Source organism: Formica exsecta, unplaced genomic scaffold (genome assembly GCF_003651465.1).
Source record: "Formica exsecta isolate Colony F162 unplaced genomic scaffold, ASM365146v1 scaffold15, whole genome shotgun sequence".
Taxonomy (NCBI): Eukaryota; Metazoa; Arthropoda; class Insecta; order Hymenoptera; family Formicidae; genus Formica; species Formica exsecta.
The window spans coordinates 2,369,283-2,376,128 of NW_021848825.1; positions in this window are offsets into that span (position 1 = coordinate 2,369,283).

Sequence of the window (6,846 nt, forward strand, 5' to 3'; positions counted from 1 at the left end):
GTTAAAAAGTCATTAGGTTTTTTTTAATAAATTAGAGTACGAAATGTCACTGGCCGGAAACTTTTGCACGCCACTGTATATGTATATCGAATACACATCGTAATGTTGCCTTGTGATGAACGTTTGCGGCAGATACATACGACGCTTTCTACTTTTCCAGATGGTACATAGAGTTTTCCATTACATAAACTTTCGATTTGAATCTTTCTTGCATTAGAAAAAGAATATTAAATTGATTGAATATATATCAGGAATAAACATAAAAGAAAAATGTATCTGTATTTACTGGTATAATTTTTTCAGAAAAAAAATTAATTTAATTTTGTACAGATATAAATCTTGTGCAAACTGTATACAAAAAATTATGGTACATATAAGTGGCGCTTATTGTATATAATTATAAAAAAATGCGTACGATTTTATTTAGATGGAGCGATTTAATTCAAGAAATATACTTTGTAATAGTATTCCTTTGATTAATTTTGTTTGACATCTCAGTCAGCATCAAACTACGCATCTTAAGTCTAAACTACCTATATCCTTTCCCCTCATCATTTTCGGAACTGATGTCCTTCAGTTCGTTGTTAGTCTTTTGGTCAGCCATTATCGTGCTTTAAACGTTCGCTCCTTCACGCTATATTCCCTTTCAATATCCCAGCTATCCCAACCACGGAATAATTAGATCAGTCTTGCGCCTGGAGCAGATGGAAAAGGTCAATATTGCGACCCAAGTGAAATGAGAAGGGGCCAAGAGGGAGAGGAAGAATTATCTCTCTCGTGCCGCGTGAAAAAGACTTAATCACATTTCACAGCGCAGCAGAATCCTCCTTTTTTCGCGTCCACCTTTTCCATTAACTAATAACGGCCTGGCGGATGGATCGAAGAGGGGGGGGAAAAGGTACCGGAAAATAATTTGCGAAGTATTATAAAAATATCACGGCTCCTCGAGCGACGGTGACGCAAAGTTTCGATGAAAGACACGCGCAAAGTTATGATTGGAAATTAACGTTGTTCTAATTACAGAGAATTTCTTGAATGTCGCTTTAAGCGACGTCGTTTAATTGATCAAAGTTTGACACTGATGCACTGAAGCTTTTATGATTCTCACGATAATCACGTTTGAGAAAATACAATGTTTATTTTTACATAAAAGATATAAACGCGGCAAAATAGAATAGCGAATTGCGAACAACACATGCACATAGTATACGTTTATTAATTGAATATTGCAATTGTAATATTGTAAATATTATATGTATGTGTTTACAAGCAATATACATATAAAAGTGTGCAATATTTATAAAAGAACTTTTTAAAAACTAAAGCACAATGAAAACTTCAATATATTATTTCCAAGCGAGTACTGTCGCTTTCACAAATGGAACGTTGGTTGCGTTATTTCGCCAGGGATTGCGGATGCCTTGAAAAATCGGAGAATCCTCAGCGGGAAAATCGCCTCGCCGAACTGCCGCGGCAAACCACAAATCGTGAAGGAAACGGAGCCAGACCCTCCTGCCTGCCGGCACACACTCGCCAAGGAGGATACAAAAGTTCCTTCCGCGAAGAAAGTTTTGAATATTCAATACTCGCCGGCGAGAGAGGCGAGCGAGCGGATTCGCCGAACGAGACGGGCGGTTGCGGGTGCATGGAACAATTTCATTTCTCCTATTTCCTTCTTTTCGGCGTGTTACTCGTAAGACGCATTTGTAGGCTCAAGACGGTGAGAGGGTGAAGGGGAGAAAGAGGGTGGTCGCACTGGTATTCTCTATTGGCGATGCGTCTGGCATTCCGCGCGACTCCATCATATTCCGCCGTCTTTCGTCGCGATCTCGCGGAGACAGTTCTCGGGACCCTACAAATCTTCCCGTGAAAGATTTCGAGGAAGCATCCAAGAGGGTTAGATGTTTTTCGATGAATCGATTGGAGGGCACTTCCGCTATGCAAACTCCCTTTCCGCTCCTTCACCCTCCGCGGACTATCTCTCCGGAAACCAAACCCCTGCAGGCTCGGCCTTTTCCCACTTCCCCTCGATCTACCATCGAATCAACGGAGTTAAGGCTGCACTCTTGCGAATCCTTCGTCCTGCAGTCACTGGCCCGGCACATCTTGTCCGTCAGACAAGGAAGTTCCGGTAACGAGGTTGACTCCGGACTACGACGGTATTCCCCGGGCGTATGATCACGCGGAATCTTGTTTAGAAAGTGTGCGATCGAATGGAAACTCTTTTACTGGGATTACTAGCACATGCAATTGAGAGAAATATTGCGCGATGAAAACATAGTCGAATGGACCCGAATTCTACGAGTCACGCGCGTAGTCAAAATTTAATACTACATGTCGGCTGCATATATCATGAGTAACTCTTATATATACACTGTGCTTCATATAGACACTTTTTAAAATTGATCGCTTTTTTTTTTTTGCATTACGTTGGAATATTCTTTTCAATTATTTATTTTGTTCAAGAGCATCTTTTTATTGTATTGCTGATAATAGCTTATTTAATGCACTTATAGAATTAGAAAGATATTTATTAGTACATCTTGATATTTATTACATTAAATATCTTCTATGCGAGATCATCAAATTTTCGCAAATGCATCATGCGAAACATCACATTGTTCCACATACATACACAAAAATAAAAGTTATCGAATTTACACGCAAATAAGCAAAAAGTGATAATTTTAATATTAAAATATAATTTTTAAAAATTGATATAAAATATTATTTAAAAATATAATATACACTAAAGCTATTTTTCATAAATACATTAAATAATGCAAACATAAATTGTATTATTCGCTTATAATCAGTGAGTATATATAAATTTCTCTTCAAAAAGTGTATGATTAAATCTGCTTAACGTCTGCATAAGTGGCAAAAAAACACGTTCCATTCTGAACATCGACAGAATATTCTTTTCAATTATTTATTTTGTTCAAGAGCATCTTTTTATTGTATTGCTGATAATAGCTTATTTAATGCACTTATAGAATTAGAAAGATATTTATTAGTACATCTTGATATTTATTACATTAAATATCTTCTATGCGAGATCATCAAATTTTCGCAAATGCATCATGCGAAACATCACATTGTTCCACATACATACACAAAAATAAAAGTTATCGAATTTACACGCAAATAAGCAAAAAGTGATAATTTTAATATTAAAATATAATTTTTAAAAATTGATATAAAATATTATTTAAAAATATAATATACACTAAAGCTATTTTTCATAAATACATTAAATAATGCAAACATAAATTGTATTATTCGCTTATAATCAGTGAGTATATATAAATTTCTCTTCAAAAAGTGTATGATTAAATCTGCTTAACGTCTGCATAAGTGGCAAAAAAACACGTTCCATTCTGAACATCGACAAATATTGTTTAACTCTTTCCATATTAAAAAAAAAATTATTAATAATTTGCCGCGCATTTTTTTTTAGTTGAAATCATTCTATATTACATTTTTTTAAATTTTATTAATTTCTATCTAATTCCCAATTTGCCAACACTCTTAGTTTCAAAAATGCGATAATTACTTAAGGTCTTTAGAGAGTTATGTACATGTTATCGATATTGATGATAGCATCATGTTTGCAAGGATTAACTTCGGTGTAACCATGTAGTAGCCTTCCCAGTAACGTCGCACACCAGCGCTTTTCCTCGAGTTCGCGAGGAGAAACACAGGCGGTTAACTTCGGTTTGAATTAATAAACGAGGCTTGGCTTCTAATACTGAGCTTAACTCAGTTTAGTTTGCCGATCGAGGTCTCTTGTACCGAATTCTAATCCGATTGTGCAGATCATGTGCAATATGGGACGGCGATATAAGCGCGGTGGTATAACACGTTTGTGAGTAAAGTTATATTCATCAATAAACGTGAATTTTTAAAGAAAATGTAACTAAACTTTAAAAGGGAGAAAGATAATTATACATTATACATCTAATAAAGATTTTTAAAACAATAGAATTTTAAAGAGGATTGTATGTTTATATTGTAGTTCCTTATATTATCTCAGCCACATGAAGAAGAAAATCTAATTGTCCCTTGCAAATATTGACGCTTTCTCCTGTGTACTCTGTGAATAATATTCTATCATAACAGACGTAAATTGAGTTAGTTCTAGACAACTTTTACAATCGCATTTAAACGGATTATATTGATGAATAAATGACTTGATAAAATAAAAAAAAGAGTTTAATAAAGATCCGTATAATTTGAGATTTTATCTAGTTAATAAGACATAAGATACACGTTGACACATATTTCGATTGCTGCCATAACACATTTAGGAAGCACACTCGTAACGTGGCACGATCTAAATTCGCATCGCAGAAAGGATCATCGATAGTCCCTCGCCGAGCTACCGCATGCGTGTTTCCGCAAAAGTGGTAGCATCGACGATGAAACGAGATGCGGTGCACCATAGACGACAGGCTTGAATCGAGGATATAGATACCGGCAATCGCGAGGGAAACCATTAAAGGCTGTTCCTGAGGCTTATCATAGTCGCGCAGTGACTGTGGCAAAGCAAGGAGGACTCGAGCCATTCAATTGTCGCGATAACGTCGGGATTCGAGTCAAGACGCATCAGACTTGGCCGGAAACGACGTCGTCGAAGAGCTTCCTCCTCGTTTAACCGTTCCCGCGAGCGCCACTGATCTAACCCGCGTTTCCGACCTTGCATCCTTCAGATCTGCCCTTCGCGAGATTACGATCTTGAGATGTAGCATAGATAGTTGGACAATGGCAATTCCTTTATTATTCTTGCCTATCAAGTATCGCCTCCGAAATATCTCTAATCACTTACCTTAAAAGAACAAAATTTTACATATCTTTGAGATAATAAATTTTTCATTATTAATCTTGATAAAAGTCTTTAATATAATAAATGAGAAAAAGAATACTATATAGTTAACTATATTGTTACGTCCTGGTGACTCCACGATTCCTTCCTTCCACGAAGTTGCGGCAATGATAATCGATCGGTGATAGAAATGAGTCGTTCGGTAAATAGAGCATCTTGCGTCACACATTCCTTAAACATCAATATCTTATGATGTTAAGTCACTTATCAATATCTATATCTACGAGTAACCGTGAGAAAGACGCGACGAAACCGCGCCGGTCGCCGAAAAACAAATAAAAACCAGTAGATACCCTCGCAGTAGCATTCTCAAACGCTGATAACGAAAAGATAATAAAATTCTCACAAAACATCCGATGAATACAACTAAATAAATAATGACGAAACTTTTGTGACGTCACATTTGGACTTTGTCTAAATCAAATCACGGGCGTAAGAGAAACCTAGAGCTCAAGGGACTCTGAACTGATCACCAATCGACGAAGATAGTTGTTGCGCCCTTCCGTCGACTCATCCTTCCTCGAGTCTGGACGTAACAATATACATATCGTTTAATTTTATATATTCTCTTCTTTTTTGTTCGACAATCTATTACAAAGGGCGAGTTTCATGCTATTAAAAACGCGAGTTACAAGTAAGAACGGGCGAGTTAAACACCTCGCTGAAACGTTTAGGCAACGAGCGTGTAATTAAAAACACGAGAGAAACGGTAATCTGGCTTTCGAGATCCGCACACGGTAGAAAGGTCACATGCTCTCGGCAAGATAGAGCTATGCCATCGATTTTCGGTCTCTCTTTCTCTCTCTCTCTGTAATTAAAAGAAACGGTAATCTGGCTTTCGAGATCCGCACACGGTAGAAAGGTCACATGCTCTCGGCAAGATAGAGCTATGCCATCGATCCATCGATTTTGTATAACTAATATATCTCAGACTTGCCGGATATCGCCGCCATCGTGCGAAAAATCTTTTGTAAACTGGGGAATCGTAACTTTGGTTACTACTGATACAATGTAAAAGTGTATTGCATAATGTTCAGTGACAATTTAACACTGATAAGAAACGATAGCAAATAACAGAAAATTAAAGATATTATGAAAAATAAAAGAAATGTAACGATTAATTTATAATTAATAATCAAATTTTTTTAATAATTAGATTTAACAGATTTTCGCGTGCAATTATCCCCTTTATAGAAGTCGTTACGAGAATAGCGGAGAGGCCTTGTTCGCGTTTACAGTTAGTATGACCCGTCTGCTGGATTAGATACTCGTAAACTCTTACAGATGATAGGAAGACGAGGGACGCGAGGGGTGATGTTAAGTTCATGAAGGAGATGCAAAGGGGAGAAGGGGGAGGAATTGATGGCACGCGGGAACCGAGGTTGCCTCGAGTGGCGAAACGGCTGGAAGTTCCTTTCATGTAAAGTAATTAACTACCGGCAACCGTTGACAAACACCTTACCCTCGTTCGCGGGCCTGCTGGCCTCGAGTGTTCTGGCGTCGTGTCGTTTTCCTGGCACGAACTCGCCGCCATTCCCTTTATCCTTTCAAGGGAGAGGATTTTTGTATTTTTCATCAACCCTCCGACCCTTCGTTTTCCTTGCTACTCTGGCCGCTAACTTGTCTGGCTTTATAGCCAGCGTTCCTTTTCGTCCTTGAGGCTTCTCGTCCTGCATTAAACTTCTATCATCTTTGATCCTCTTCGGCTTTTGCGCAAACCACTGGCCGAGGAAAATCGACCTCGCTTTTTTGTTTTATGAGGCCCTTTTATTATCATATATTTTTAACAAGAAACCCGCGTACTTCAAAGCATTATAAAAATTATATGCGCGTAAAATGTTTCGTCTTAACGTATACGGAAATGCGTGTAGGATCATTTGCATATTTAAGTGCTGGTTAGAAAAAGAACTTGGATTTGAATTGCAAATGCTCAAATTAATAAAGGTTTTGGCAAAATATAC